The sequence below is a fragment of the Idiotropiscis lumnitzeri genome, chromosome 4 (genome assembly GCF_059441095.1).
Source record: "Idiotropiscis lumnitzeri isolate Australia: NSW breed Sydney's pygmy pipehorse chromosome 4, RoL_Ilum_1.0, whole genome shotgun sequence".
Lineage (NCBI taxonomy): Eukaryota > Metazoa > Chordata > Actinopteri > Syngnathiformes > Syngnathidae > Idiotropiscis > Idiotropiscis lumnitzeri.
In genome coordinates this window covers 29,723,750-29,740,320 of record NC_142394.1, presented here as the reverse complement: position 1 = coordinate 29,740,320, position 16,571 = coordinate 29,723,750, and the positions used below count along the sequence as shown (strand labels likewise).

The following is a 16,571-nucleotide window of genomic DNA, read 5'->3' as shown; positions in this document are numbered from 1 at the left end:
GGGGCGATGCTGTCGGCTTTTATGACTTCCACGCCCAGCAGTAGTAGCAAAGCAGTAATAAAAGCTGCCCTTCTTTTCCGAGTGTCTTTCTACCCCGCGGGGGGGGGGGAAGTGTTGGCGGGGTAAAGTGCACGAAAGAGATGGGTCCCTAAATGCAGAGCAGCAACAACCCTGAATAATTCATTCACTTTAAATTGAGTGAATCTAATGTGCAGGATGGCCCGGTGTTGTTTGTGGCCGCGATCAAAACAAGATGGCTCCCGCCGGCGTTCAAAGGAGGACAGCGGAAAACGGGAGCTCGTATTATGACGGCGAACAGGTCAAAAGACAGAAGCTGGAAAGGCGCCGAGTGGGCCTAACGGCCCCCCGGAGAGCGCTGGCGCTAAGCCTATTAGCTAATAAATAGCGCGCGGACGCGAGCGAGGCGGAGGTGGTCTAATCACGTTGGCCCGAGGCGGTGTCGAGGCTTACAACCTCGACTCTGCCGAAATATCGCGCTTGAACTCTTCATAAAGTGAACATCCGCATTTGGAGAACGTCCGAAATTGCTGCCAGGAGAGTCAAACGCGTTTATTTACACGCCCCCGGCACCGGACGCTTGACTGGCTGGAGTGCAGATGACCTTGCAGATGACGTGCGCTTGGATCACGAGACACCGGATACGCATCCGGGATTAAAAATGCATGTCAGCGTCGGGGCTAAATTGCGTGGCGCGATGCACTCGATAAGACGCGGCGATCATGAAGCAATTATCCAGAAGCAGGCATGTCAGACTCCGAGGACGGAGGCCATTATGACTCAGCATAATTGATTTAACCATCAAGTCACTAAAGCATGACTTCAAGTCTCCACCCTCGTGCCGTTGTGTGAGAAGCGCGGGATGGGCGGGGGGCGCACGTCATATCGGATCTATGACAGCACCTTGGCACTTGCAGAGAAAACGGCAGGAAGGGACAAAAAGCAAATTGGACTTTGTCACGATGCACGAGGTGCGCGCGTGGCCAGCGTGTGTGCGTGCCAGGGGAGGTGGGCAACACTTGTCAGGGTCGACGCAAAGCGGCCGGCAGCCTTGTCCAATACCAAGACTGCAGGGCAGACCTTCAATGCTGCCTGAGATACAAACTCAAAACACACGCGCAGCAGAAACACAATGAAAGACTTTGAAAAGTCTTCTAAATGACGTCACGTTTGAAGGTTACACTCATTTTCACCGTATCAGTTTCCAGATTTTGTGGGTGGGCGGCAACACGATGAGACAGAATTGTGATGCAGAGTCAGTTAGATAGCTGGGCCAACACCACAAGGAGTCGACTGACATGGGCAATTTAGAGTGCCCCGTTGTTGGGCGCGAGTGCATGCTTGTTACGGAGAGAAGAACGGGGGGGTGGGGGGGGAACAGACATGATGCAGGCATGAATAATAATAATAATAATAATAATAATTTGCCCTTTATTAGTCCCACAATGGGGAAATTCGAGATTCGAACCCAGGCCTCCTGGGGAGACTGGGTCCTGAACGCGGCGCCTTAGACCACTCGGCCATCCTGGCAGCGAGGCTTCATCTCCAGTGACTGCTTTAGAGCGCCTCATTGTCAAAAATAAATAAATAAAAATAATATATATATATATATATATATATATATATATTATATATATATATATATATATATTAGGGCTGTAAAATGAAAGTGTTAACTCAAGGTTAATTTTTAAAACGAAATGAACGCGATTCAATATTTTAACTCAATTAACTCTGTTTTGTTTCCTTGAAACCAAACGTGCTGTATAAGCTTTGAGAATTGTTGCGAAGAAAAATTCCTGTAAAAGATGACTCAGTTTAGATCATATTCAAGGTTCAAAGAACGCTTTTAGAACAGCCTTTGAATTAAATACAAACATAAACATACATAAACGCTTCACAAAAATAGTAGTAGAAAAAATGTGATTAATTGCGATTAATTACGGATTTTTTTTTTGCGATTAATTTGTTAAAAAAAATTATCACTTGACAGCACTAATAATATATATATATATTATATATATAATAGATATATATATATATTTTTTTTTTTGCGAATTTACGGAAATGCGACTAGAGGAGAAGACGAGTGCAAATCCATGCCAGTATTATAAAGGCATAATGATGTACTTTCTATCTAAATGTAGCCACTCACAAGTCTGTCCAAAATGGGATACTTTTGAGTGCTACTAATTCGGGAGTTGCAGGTACTTTCTATTAATACAAGATTTGCAGAGGGAAAAGAATAGGAAGTGGCAAGCAACTTAAAGCAGAGCGCTCGCTCGCCCATTTCATGAGGAGGGCGGGGGGGGGAGGCACTCACGGGTTGCATATTTCAACAAGAGATTCTTTGGGTAAATGCCGCTGCCTTCAAAGCGGACCCCGAGAACCATTTGAGACGAGCCCCACGCCGCTTTGCAGCCTGTTCATAATTTTCAATGAAATGGGACACAGCGATGAAAGGCAGCGTTTTTCGGGACGATGATTGATTTGAAAGCGGACGGCCGTGCAAAATTAACAAGGGTGCGTCTGTGGCGGACCACTCATGTTTTATTTCACATGCAACCAAGTATTTTTCTACCCGCAGCTGGGAATGAATTATGGAGAAGCCCGATGATGCGGCATCTCCATCCCCTTGGTCGGCTTCTCCGCCCTTTCGCTGTTGTTTTTACATAAAAAAACAATCCAATGCAGCGATCCGTCACGTTACACAATCTCCGGCGCCGCCTCTTGTAAAAGAGCCCGCGTGAATGTCGACTGTTGTTATCTATCCGTCCCTCTCCTCAAGGAGCGCTGAATGCAGATGAAAAAAGGTGCACAGATTTCTGCAGGATTCCGCCACATTTTTGGAGGCCCCGCGAGGCAATCGGCACGGCGCTTTCGTTCGGTCCTGCGTCGGGCTTCGGAGCGTGCTAAATTTGACGTTCGCATGCTGGGGGATGATAATTAATAATTAATAATTAATACTCGCGGCGCACAATGGGCAAGGTGAGCGCCACTGCCAACTACTGGAACGAATGTGCAATTACACTTCATTGTAGTAGGGCGGAAAAAAAGCATGCCCCCCCCCCTCAGCATCGCACTGCGATGGAAAGTCTTTGAAGTACGCCTGCACTGCCTTCATTTTCTTCCAAGCAATTCGGCGCCTACCAATAGCTTTCCGATTGTCCTTTTCTAACCGTGGGGAAAAGTCACTACCGCCACTGATGGTGTGGAGGGGTATTACAGCTCATGCATGCGTAGAAGCAACTTAACAGCATTGCTGTCTGTCATTGAGGTATATTTTTTCCATCTTTTTTCCACTGCCCAGCGCCAACTGTCGGATTAGCGTCGGTCACATTTGGGGCGACGTCGAGTCTATGTAAGCATTTAAGGCCTCCACACACCAATCCGACGGCGGCCGTGGGAAAATCGGTCCACGACGTGAAGTCGGAGCGTCTGGGGGTGGGGGGTTGTTCGAACAATTCAACATGCACAACCGGGTCGGACTGTCGGGTTCAATGAGCACTGTGATTGGCTGTTAGCTAGCGAATCGCTGCACTGGACAAGAAAAGGGGGAAAAACTATGAAATTTGAAGTTGTTTATCAAGAACTAAATGAACTTTGCTCATTTCCTCTATGTTAACTCATTCAATACCATTGACGGATAAATACGTCAAAATCCATTTTTTTTTTACTGGGCTGGTTGTGAATGAGGTAATAACGGCCGGCTGGACAGAAGAGCGCCAAGACGAAGTAATCACTCTCATTGACGAAAAACGCCGTTATTCGGCATCGCCGTTGAAGGCTACGCATTGTCTAGCGCCACCGATGGCTCGTAGCGGTACTACTTCTCACACGTGTGCAGAAATTCCGCAGTGGTCGGCGTCTCTGTCAGCTTTTGCGGCGTGTTCTCCGGTCATTTTCCAGGGCCGGCGCGACAGACGTCATATTGATGCGGTGCTGCCTTCAAGCCTCAAACCTCCCAAACGGTTGGTGTGGACGCAAGCCTTTTCCCGCCACAGTCGGATAACCGCTCCCTCTTGGGCGAAGCCACGCACGTTTTGGCGAGTCGCGGCGGGAAGGAGCCGAGGACGGAAGGGAACTCATCTGAGGCGTGGGGCACCAAAGCCATGCTGATACGCGCCACGCTGAGCCACAGCGAGCATGTCTGATTGAATGAGACCCCAGAGTGCCATTTGAGACTGAAAGCGCTCTGACAGCAGCAGCTCGCACTCGCTCCTGTCCAAACGAGATTCCAAAAGATTTTCATTCCATACAGGAGAGCGGCTAAATTTGGACTCTGGCTGACTGTCATGTTAGAAACTGGACTGACAGACCTTGAGTGGGTGATGCAAGGGGGCGGGGCTTCGAATCGTTATGAGGCTCTCACAAGAGCCAATAAGAAGTCATTCGGCATTATGGAGTAACTTGTATGCAAATTGGCCTCCCACTCACCTCCCTAAAGAGACATTAAAGACCAAAACAGTCGTCGTCGCATGCTTTGGCGCATTTTGTCAGGAAAAACACAAAAATGTTGATCTCCATCTGACTGGGTGATTTTTTTTTTATGATTTTTTTTAGAGGCCTCGCGGGGTTGCCGAAAGCGGCGACCTCGAGAGACAAAGTGGGAGTTGTTTCCGCATCAGTTATTCGGCGCAAGTCTGATTAAAGGTCACGATAGACCGCCGAGGCCGAGAACGTAAAAATCATATTCAGGTAAATCACCGTGCCATCCGACGTTACGACGACGTGACGCGCATAAATTCAAGTCATTGAAATGTTAAGCAAGCTAAACGTCTCGCCGCCGCGGACGGATCAATTCACGGAGTGCAAATGCCGATGCGCTTCGATGATTCTTGTTTGGACTTTTAATGAAGAAGCAACTTGAGTGTGTTTCTATTTGACCAGCGAGAGCCGACGGGCGGCGCCGTTTGCGACGTTCTCGCCATTCGCCCATTTCAAATCGCTCTCACGTCCAGCTCGACGTGTAGCTATAAAAGCACATCGTTTACGATCGTTCGCGGAGCAATTATCCAATCGTTAAACTTTAAGGATACCTTGAAGAAAAATGAGCGAGGCCAGCACACACGTTCGAAGTTTTTACGTCATTTTCTCGGTTGGAAATATGCTGAGTCAGGGCGTTTGAGATTTCAAGAGTTCGACCAAAAAAAAAAAATCAATCAATAAATAAATAAAATTAGAAAAGGGATTTTCCTTTGAACTTCATAGTCATTGCTATTTACATGACGCAAATTTGACTTGCTATCATTTCGCCACTTAATTAAAATATTGTAGTTAGCAGTTACAAAAATCATTTTTTTAATTAAAAAATTTTATGCTCACATCTTGGTGAATAAATGTGTAAAAATATTAAATATTAATATTAATTAAATTAATTTAAAAATTAATTCTATTAAATTAATAAACTTAATTATTAATATTAATATTAATAAAATTCATTCTTGAAAATATGGAAATTCAGACAAATTGCTCTGCGTGTGAGTTTCTCTTGTTGTTGTTGAAGTAAAACATAAAATATATGTATTTGGAATTGGAATTGAAAAAAAAAAATCGACTTTTTATCCAATTACCCGCTTATTTAATAGTAGGTTACTCGAATATTTCAAATATCACAGTCATATTTTTATTGTTTGAAACAAAATCCTTGCTTCAGGTCCCTGGGATTAACTGGCAAAAAAATAAATAAATAAAATTTGCCCCTCAAAATATTTTAAGGCAAAAATAAGGCCTCGGAGTTTCATTCTTTTGCCGCATTTTCATGACAAAGACATCAAAAGCACTTTATCGTCATTTTTGGTCCTGCTTGTTTCTCCACGTACTTATTTTACTTATTGTATATTAAGTCCCGATGGTTGAACACGTGAACACCCCACGCACAAAGATTTTGTCTTCTCCAAACAAAGCAAATGAGTAAGAGAGCGAGAGCATCGCCAGCAGAACCGGGGACCAATAAGAATCCAATTAGGTTTCCATCTGCACACGCCAAGCGAGCGGCCCACAGGCGAGTGCCGGCCGCTTCCTGATTTTGGTCATTAGGAATATGATGAACGTGCCCGGGGATGACGTGCAGGGAGGGGCTTGCTTGCCAAGCAGCCTGCCGCCATCATGACTCGCCAAGAAACTTATTGGTCATTGAGCAAACCAAACGGACCCGAATGGCGAGCAGTCAGCTCAATACGCATCCAGAAGAAGTTGGGTTTGTTTTTGTTTTTTGGTTTTTTCCCCACTCGAGTGAGACACAAGTTAAGCTGTGGTTGGGATGCGACAAAATTAAACACGACTGCTGCCCGTCCGAGTCAAAACATGCCTTAAACTGCAGTCGACTGGGAGCGGGAGGGTAAAAACATTCTCGGCGGGGGGGGGGGGGTGGATTGTGAGGGACAGGCGACAGAAAATTGAAAAAAAAAAAAAAAGAGAAAGACGAGGGAGAAAGGAGGATGTGAAATAATGCCAGAGGCACACTTGCAAGCTTTTACATCGGATTTAAAAGGGAACTAAAGTACCGTTTTTATGTCGTATGTTACGGAACATGTAAAAATAAATAAATAAATTAATTAATTTAATTTTTTAAAAAAGGCGTTTAGGTTAGCATTCCATGCTAGCTATCGCTCATGGGGGGGGGGATGAATCTTGCCACCCAAAAAAAAAAAAAAATCCCGTCACAATTTGGCTAATGCTTCTACAACAAGCTAGCTCAATCTTGCCACATGCGGACGCCTCGCGTGCGGGATCTGAAATAAATAACCCCAGACTGTAGCGGCGCACTCCTCGCCCGCTCCGACCGGACCTCACCATTTAATCCTCATTCTGCACGCCCGTGCGGCACCACCGCAGCGAACCACGCGCCACCAAAAGCGATTAGCCAAGCCGCATGTTATCGCGTCGGCATTGTGCGAGGAGGGCAACGAGCGTTTTAAGCGTATTTTTGCGCCGCGCTCCGCTCGGCTCGAATGCCGCAAAAGGGAAACGGCACAAAATGATTTGGAAGGAAATGAGATAGAAATGAACGAGTGCCATTTTTTTTTCTCTCCACTCGGGATTACAGCGAATGCTAAGCGAGCGCTCTGAGAAGGCCGGTTTCATCCGGATCCAGAAGTTCTTCTGGATCCAAGGGAACAAAAAAAAAAAATGTCAGTTGCTACATGAGAACAGCAAATAACAAGATCAAATGAGATTGGATTGAGATGTAAGCGTGCGATGACGTCCACGGGGGACGCGCTGCTGCCAAACGCGCAACTTCCTGTGTGGGACGTTTCGACAAACGTATCGACAATGGCGACGTTTGTTTGCACTCTCAGCGAAACGTCAAATCTTTGAGCCCATTGATAGAAAAAAAAAAGTTCCGTTCGTTATTACGTTAGCAAAGTGAGCGCGTTGACGCTCGAACACAAACGCGTTTCCTTGGCCTCGATTCTCCAATAATGAGCGCCGCGTTTGAGCTCCACGTCAGACCGACTTAATTGAATTATGAAACCTTCACATACCACTGGGCAGAGCTTAGGCCGCGCGTCCGCAAACATAATCTCGCCTTGTTTACACGATCGGGGTGTCTCAAAGGCCGGGATCCATGATTACTCCCTCATGGCAGCAAGGGGGAAGAATTAATCCAATAGCTGGCCGGGAAACATCTGGAGAACGGGAAGACCTCAAACTGGCCGTCAAAGTAAAAGGAGGAGAGGCGAGCGTTTAAATCGGACGGGACAATCTTCCATTATGGGATATAATCCGTCTCGGAATGGGGGCGATTTGTCTACAGCGCCGAGACACAGCAAAGGCCCCCCCGGGGGACTCTCTGGTCGCACTCAGTCTCCATTTTTTCTTGCCAGAACACCAACGAACGACCTTTAATGTGGTCAGTGGGCCAAAAAATATTCAATGCTTTTCACACTCTCCTGAAAAGGTGCACTGGTGTGCTGGATTGTCAAACAATGTGCAGGGAGGAAAATAAATATAGAAATAACGCGGGAAGCGTTACAGACCACGTGTTCAGCCGGCAGCGAGCGTGTCTGTCTGGCTCCGCCCACCTCCGGAGACTCAAACGCGTCTTTCGCCGCGGTGAGCCTCTGCAGTAAAACGCAGCATTTTGTTTTGCGTTTAACACTCGGCTGCCGGGGTTCTCTTCTCGCCTTTGTCATCTGCTCAGGGAGGTGTCGCGTCTCTCTCTCTCTCTCTCTCTCTCTCTCTCTCTCTCTCTCTCTCTCTCTCTCTCTCTCATCTCTCTCTCTCTCTCTCTCTCTCTCTCTCTCTCTCTCTCTCTCTCTCTCTCTCTCTCTCTCTCTCTCTCTCTCTCTCTCTCTCTCTCTCTCTCTCTCTCTCTCTCTCTCTCTCTCTCTCTCTCTCTCTCTCTCTCTCTCTCTCTCTCTCTCTCTCTCTCTCTCTCTCTCTCTCTCTCGTCTCTCTCTCTCTCTCTCTCTCTCTCTCTCTCTCTCTCTACCTCTACACCTCTCTCTCTCTCTCTCTCTCTCTCTCTCTGCCTCTCTCTCTCTCTCTGCCTCTCTCTCTCTCTCTGCCTCTCTCTACCTCTCTCTCTCTCTCTCTCTCTACCTCTCCCCCCCCCCCCCCTTTAATCGGAATGGATGATAGCTGCAGTGTCCTCGCGGCTACCACAACAGACAAGCTGCTGTTGAGTTTAACGCCTCCGCAAAGGTGCCGGACAAAAAAAAAATAATCGGGACGTCATCATTTACCATTTGGGGAGGTGAGGAATGAAGGTGTCTCGCTGATTACGAGGCGCGTCCATGCGAGGAAATGCGCGCCCAAAATACATTAGGGAGCTGGTCATTTGCATACGCACAATGTCAAGCCACGTGAGCGGCGGCAGGAAATAACATCTAGAGGTGAATACGATTAGCTAGCAGCTTGTGTACAAACATCCACAATAGCATTAGCGTGCCCTGGAGGCCAATAACGTTATTTAACAGCAAAGGGGGGAAGGTGACCAAAAAAAAAAATGAGCACTCAAGGTGAGTCAATGTCAAAAGACTTTTTGCTCAACTTTCTCTCTCTCTCTCGATTGGAGTCAAGAGGTGGAAGAAGTTTTTTTATTTTTTTTTCCATTGTACTCATTTTGCTCACTTTCAATTATTATTATTCCCTTCCTCTTTTGGGCCGGAGCTAACGGACTGGAAGCAGTACATGTTGCCGACTTCAATTCAACCTGATTGCTTTTCTTGAGTCAATACCGCTAAATTGCAGCAGCCTTTGAAATCAAATATGATGCATCGTTCTCAAAATATTCCAGAAAGCTATTGCAAAATTGTATTTCCTTCAGTAAAAGAATGGAAATGCCATTAACCGGTTACAGCTTCCACCTCCAAGCAAAAAAGCAAAAGAGCACTCTATAATCTGACTATTTCTTTATTTAATTTCAATTCATTAGTCATTGTAATGCTTCGAGCGCGCATGCCTACGTCACCGAGCGGGCAGTATGAGAGTACAGCTTCTCGTCAATTTCTCAGTATGGCACTAATACACGTCATTCTATGCAGAGGATAAAGAATATATGACTGCATGTATCGTAATATTGATTGCCTGCCTGTGTTGCCGCACACACACACACACCCAACACCGATGCTATTATCCGCTAGCCTTTCAATGAAGTTTCTCATTATGAGTTAGCATTAAGCTAGCTGGGGGGAATTTCTAAAGCTAAATTATGCGGTTGCTTATAATATTATCCTTGCTTTATGTTTTATTTGACAATAGAGAAAACATACATTCTCTTTCATAAAGAGCACCTATGTTTACCTTTTTAAACCTTCCATCCTCCCTCGTACCTCTCTCGCTCTCGCGTGTGTGTGAGTGTGTTTGTGCGCGCGTGTGTAGCAGCTGTCTCTGCTCTGTGCTGCGGCCTATCACGACCATCTGCACAGCTAAGGTGACACCTCAGCTGCTGCATCAGCAAACAGACTTCACCCCGCTTTGCCTGACAGGTGGCGCCCCAGGGTCACTCAATGCATTGAGCTCAATCCCCTGAAGAGTAGATTACGTCGAACATTTCCTGACGGGATCCCAACATACGTAGCTCTCCTGCATATTGAGCACGGTTGCCGTTGCGCAATAGTTTAGGATGGATCTCAAAACTGTTCGTTTATTCAACGAGTTCGGAGCACACACACACACACACACGTCATGACCCGGCAGTAAGAGGAGCAACCAAAACATCAAACAGCTCCAGTCAGCACATTTTTTTTTTTTTTTTTACTTGCAGCCTAAATTATTCGTCTCTCACGTCTACCGCTTGATATCAAAAGAATGAGGGAGGAAAGTGAGGTGAGACTGGGGAAAGGTAGACGAGAGCGTGCGTGCGTGCGTCTGTGTGGGCTCGTCACAAGGAGGGCTGAGTGCTGTAAATCAGATATAATCATCGTAGACTTGTCCCACACGGGCTGTAAGATCTTCCCACCGGCTTCACGAGAGTCAATAAAGAAAGCAGCGAGCGAACGCAGAAAAGAGAAGAACAGCTCCACATGAACATGTCCTGGCGCTGTCCGTGGTGCTGAAGACCAATTCTATTTTGCTGGGCGACCAAATGCTTACTTTTGCAGTTGTGCCGCTTGGAAAAAAAACATTTGGCATCCAAAGTACGGCGCAAAAATACTTCTTGGACCTGCTCAGACACAAATGACGGCGGTATCGGCAGCATGTTGCTAATTTTGTTTGAGCTCAATTGTCAAACGTTCATTTAGGTGACAAGGCAATTTCGTATGCCGTCAATGGCTGATACCTTCCCGGGGATCCATTTTGACAGAACGGGCCAGAGCATATCTGCCGCTGACACCATCTGTGTGACGCACGCACACACACATGCTCCACAGCTTGCCGTACACCAGGCGCCGCGTCAAATCGCTGAATTATTCCAGGAGCTGGGCGGGAGAACGGGAGGTGCGCGTCACCCGTACGTGCCAATCGCAAATCTCTCTGGCCAAACGGTGCGTCACGGCGGCTTGGAAGAGGCGTTAAGCGCTGAAAAGAATCTTGGACTGCTCCCTTTTTGGAAATGGGAAGGAGGGAATAAAAAAAGAGAAGAGTGTGGGGGGGGGCTTGGAAACCCGCTACACGCTAAAGCCCAACAATTAGTTGCATTGATTTGGAGCGTGGCTCTGAGCCCAACACAATTTGGCCTCATTTCATTTCCGAGCCGTGAATTGAAAAGCAAGATCTTGTAACATTATCACGCCATTGATTTTAGGCCACTGATTAGCGAAATAAAACACACCGACTCCGAAATTAGCTTTGCGCCGCACTTTTTTTTTTTTTTAAGCTGATAATACAAATCCATGCCGGATGACACTGATGAGGAGGCTTTAAACGCAGACACTCTGCACATGTGGCTCACTTGTCCCCGAGCATCAATGAAGACACCGCGGACACGGAAGGTTGATGTCGCCGATCCATTTGAAAAGACTTGCACGTGTTTTGGTTTATTTTTGCGCACAATATCAATAACGAGGCCGTGTGCGCCAAATTCAGTCAGGAATTTGTGAATTTTAAACAACGATGTGAGCACAACAACGAGGCGCTCTAAAGAAGCCGATGCCCACACGCAGGCAAAAAATAAAAACGACCTCGCTCTTCCACCGTCGCATGCACTCGCGGCATATAACGAGACACTCGAAAGTAGCCCGATGCCCGTGTCCACAAAGCTGGCATGATAAAAAAAAAAAAAAATAAAAATAACCTCGCTCTTACATGTCACGGTGCGCGAAAGTGGATGCACTTGTGGCAAATAACGAGACGCTCTAAAGCAGCCGCGCCGGTGGATTATCAGAAGGCCAACTAGCTAGCTAACTGCATGTTGCCATCGCATATATTTTGGGGGAGGGGCTAAATTGGGTTCATTCATGACGTCCAAGTTTCAAAGCAAACATGGTGAAGTGGCATTTGGCTGTTATGCTGCATGCAAAAAGTTGCAAGTCGAACCCAAGTAGAAATGCTTTTCAATCCAAATCTTTTTAACGATTTTCGTACGCATTTCAAAAAGCAACTTTGTATTTCTTTCTTTGACTTTGAAATGTCTGTGATTTTAAGAAGCTACCTCTTGCTCTCTTTGAGCTGTTTTGTTTGTTCGTGCTTTCACTTTTTTTATGCTTTTGCTTGAGTGAAGCGCATTAAGTCGCCTTGTGTACAAAAACGTGCTATTTAAATAAACTTCCCTTGTCCTCACCTTGCCTCGTGAAATAAAATATCATTAGCCTCGAAAATGGAAATGGTTTCACGCCGTCTCCCCACGCAATTGAGTACAACAAAGTTTGGCACGTTTTCATCAATTATCTCCAAACATGCAACACGTATCTCAAAAGAAATGGGACTTGCACTTCCATCGTTGCAAAACCCACGGCGGACGATTTGCAAATTCTACGCCATATGGAACGGAAACCCTGTCAGAAATAATAACCCGCAGTCCACATCTGTCCACCAATGGCGATGACGAAGGCGCTCTCAAGTACCCGTTTGTACTTTTTCCAAGTTCTCGAGTGTACGAGTCGGAAAGGCCGAACGTCAAGGTCACGGACGTGACGACAAGCAATTAGCGCTTCGTTTTGGATTTTGGGAGTTCAATCAGGTTCACTTTGTAGGCCACGCAGTCATGCTCGTGTTATGCAAACAAACAAACGGTCCGATTATGCAAAAGTGCAATTTGTGCGGATGACTGATATCCCACAGCGCACGCGGATTACTTACAAACACCCACTCCTCAATTATGAGCGTCACACTCTTATGCGTGTCCCATATAGCCGTTACACAAGCTGCTCCACTTTGCAGTCGCGACTCATCCGCCGCCAGTCGCGCCTCGCAAACTCGCGGCGGACCCGAGCTCGACACGGGCGCGCAAAACGACCGGCGCCGAAAACGCGCGCTTGAAAAACGCTCCGAGAAGATTGGGTCGAACTCTTCCAAACGCGCACCCTCCTCATTAAGCGGACTTCCAAGAATTTCAATCCCCAAAAAAGCTGAGCGATACGCCGCCGCCAACATTTCATATCAGGCGATATCGCTTGAGGCTACAAAGAGCATCTTCATTAATTCATCGGCGGTGCGGGCTTTTTGCAGGGTTACTCAGAAATGAAAAAAGGAGGTCTGGGATTACATATTTGAAGGAGGAATAAAAAAAAAATAAAAATCTCATCAAACATTCAGATGTACTTGCGTGCCATGCTGAATTAATTCATGACCCAATCTTTGCGGAATGCGCTGGGATGCAGAAGCCAGGAGAGTCCCTCAACGGTTCCTCAATTAGGAAGACCAAAGGCGCATTATTAAACGCGGCGCCGCGCTTTGAACTCAAGTGGCGCCATCACACGACAATTTTGCCAGACGTCCTCTGCGGCTCACGATGAGGAGGCAAGAAAAAAAAAAAAGGAGAGATTTGCTGCCTGTCGTGTGTATGCCAGAGCAACAGGTGGCGCCAGAGCTGCCTCACGGTTTTGTGGGGCGGCCATTTTACGTTTTCCACCGTGCCGGACAACTTCTGTTGGGTTTTGGTTGAAAACTGGACTTTGCTTTAATTTCATCTTTCAATGGTGCCGTCAACGAGATGCAGGCGAACTTAAAAGAAAAAAAAAATTGTATGTAGCGCTTCTCCCAGGCTTATAGGGGTCGATTCCCGATTGCATTATGGAAAAAAAAAAAATCGGAAATCATGCACTGCAGACATAAAAAAAAAAAAAAAAACACAAAAATGACTAATAAACAATGTTCACGTATTTTTTTAACATATTGGACTCATGAGAAAAATGAGAAAACCTCTCAAGTGAAGTCATGAAGATATTTTGGTTTTCAGCTCTCCTCCATATCGGTCAGGAGAGAAAAAAAATCCTGGCGCAGTGCCAGTGTGCCAAGATTGTATCGGGGATGACATCATGCGTTTATCCTGAATTTCATAAAATATATTTCTTTGCCTCTCTTTTTTTTTTCTCACTGGCTGTTTTATTTGCATCGAATAAAATCACCTCTGTCACTTCCGCCAATGCCCCAAGAAGCCGCCGCTGCCACTGCAGTTGAACGTTTACATTTCTCCTGCCGGACTTGCAACAATGTCGTACTCGACCTACAAAATTATATTCATATAATGTTTGTATATCGTGTGAAATATTTCTTAATAAATCTTGCAGCCCGATCACATCTGGTACCGACACGGTGCAAGAGACCAAAAGTATCCTGAAAACGCTGCGCTGAGCTCAAAAGTCTTCTAGTTAGACGCGCTTAGCGAGTGGCAATGCAAGATGGCCGCCGGTGGCTTCACTTCTCGCTATGGCGAGTACGCGCCATTGTAAGACAGTCACACCAACAGCATTTAGACGGTGGCAGATTTCACCAATGGGGGGTGGGGGTTCGCTCAATAGAGGGCGCTAGCGTGCTACCTCAACATTGATGGTGCTCACCAAAAATAAATCACCAAAAATATTGGAAAATTTCCATTCTGCCCATTGGCTCATTAAAAGTCGGACATTTCCGTCAAATAATAGATAGGGCCAAGGCGGGGTGTGACCACATTTGCAAAACGTCAATATGACTCCACTGCATCAACATGCACAAAGCGATTTGACCTCAGCCTGGTTCTTGCCGCCATGGCAACCCCGAGGAAGGGAAACCCGATCGGATCAATAAGTCACCACTAGATCCTCGCCTCGGCTTTTTCCCCCCTCAGCCCACCCAGATTCGAGCACGCAATCGTTCAGAAACAAGGAGAGGTCCTTCAGCGCGCTCGACGGGCCTTCACGGAAGCTTCATCCAAAAAGAAAAAGTGAGAGAAGTGCAGCAGGAGGAGAGGAGCGGGGCGGCCACGTCTTCCATTACCGCACGTTTGACGAGCAGGGGGGGGGGGGATATGGAATCCTTCATTTTTCTATTTTGAATATCCTCCCCTTTTTCATGCAAGTGTCTGCCTTTATGGCTCCCTTAAGCGCCTTTAACCTCTCTCGTCGCTCGCTCGCATGCTGGACGGATGAGCGGGAGAAAAAAGATGGATGAGGGCTAGGCAGGGAGCGGCAGAGGAGGGACTTAATAAGGCAGACTGCATGTCTCTGGGCCCGCCATGCCGGATTACAGCAAGATTACCCAATGCCAATTCTCCAGTCCCTCCAATTTTCACACTCGCCGTCGGAGTGGATGATGAAAAGATGAGAGACAAAAGCCTCCATCAGGCCGAGGCCGCAACTTGGACTTGTGCACGAGCATATCCAATACCTTGAACTTTGATTTTTTTTTTTTTCTTCAATCTAATGAGATGCGAAAAGTTAGAGGAGATGACCACCAGCCGTCTTCTTGCACGACACTGGAGCGTAATTGCTGGTCAAATGATTAGGAACAGTTCATGATACGAGGCAATGCCTGCGACAGCTGTGTCAATCAAATTGTTTGTTCGCCATTATTCATTTTTTTCTTTTTAATGCAGGCAACAAGAGGAATAAGTGGTTAAAAATAAAACAAGGCAAAAAACGATTTTTCGAGAGTGCGTGCGTGAGGGGGCGCGCGTAAAAGTTGCACGTAACGCGTGCGTATCTGCAAGCAGACAAAATGATTAGAGTCCGGTGTGCCACGATGTAACCTGTTAGAATGCTAACATGCGTAAAAAACACACACACGCACACACACACGCGCACGCGCGCGCACGCCGAAGACGAAAAGACACTTTTGGTCGTCATGAGCAGCCATATTTAACACACGTGGCTTTTCAACATACACCGGCGGGGGTGAAAAAACGTCCGCGCGGTTTCGTCAAAGGTGCCCAAAAGCGTCACAGTCTCTCCAATCACTCAGCCACTGTAAAGCAATTACGCACCGTTTGCGTAATCGCAACCAACCCAAGCGTCGTTGTCGTGCGTCAGTTTTGCAATAAATTGGCATCGTCTGCCTCCACCGGGAACACTTCGTCGTCATTCATCATCATCAAACCACAGCAAAGAAGAGAAAAGTCCTCACTTACGTTTCTGCTGCAGTCCTCGCGTTATTATGGTCCAGATTTTGAGGCGGGGGGAGCCGAAATGCAACCAAAAAAAACAAAAACAAATTCCCAGTGTGGATGTGTGCCACGCGCGTCTTTATCCACAGCAGATTTCCACAGTTCGCACCATCAGCATTCGGCAAGCAGCACCGCGTCTGTCCTTCAAGACAGATGTGAACGCTCCTGGACCGACCAAGCGCTCCACCTGCAAAGAGAACCGGATGTGAAGGAAGCACGTGAGCTTCAAAATAAAAGCTAAGCAGTTGTTGAGGCTCCTGCTCGCTTTTATTGTGATCGCGTCCTGTCGTGCTGTTTCTTGGGGCGTCTGATTGCACGTCCACTTCCAGCCGAGTGGAGGTGCGCAGGTGCGCCCCTTGCAGGCCGGTTGCGGCTACTGCAACTGCTGCTTTTTATCCCCCAAAGAAAGTTCTTTTTATGATTATTATTAATAATATTAAGATGTTCATCTGCGGCCCGAAAAAGGGGCAAGGATGAAAGAAAATCTGTACTCTTTGCTGTTTTGGTGGCATTAATATGTAAAAGAATGTTCTAAAAATCAATTTATTTGAAAAATGTACTCCTTTGCACTAAATGTATTCAATGT

General features: G+C 46.5%; 1 protein-coding gene across 6 annotated transcripts in view; it reads right to left on the bottom strand.

Annotated features, from left to right (window-relative positions):
* Nucleotides 1-16,216, bottom strand: part of nrxn2b (neurexin 2b) — a 295,473-nt gene extending 279,257 nt beyond the window's left edge. For 5 of the 6 annotated variants that reach the window (XM_088295195.1, XM_088295200.1, XM_088295197.1 and 2 more), the window contains exon 1: nt 15,950-16,215. The gene's annotated coding sequence lies outside the window, so the exon portion shown is untranslated. Of the gene's footprint in view, nt 1-15,949 lie in introns of all 6 variants that reach the window. The other variant, XM_088295199.1, reaches the window with a different exon arrangement.
* Between the last annotated feature and the right edge of the window lie 355 nt (nt 16,217-16,571).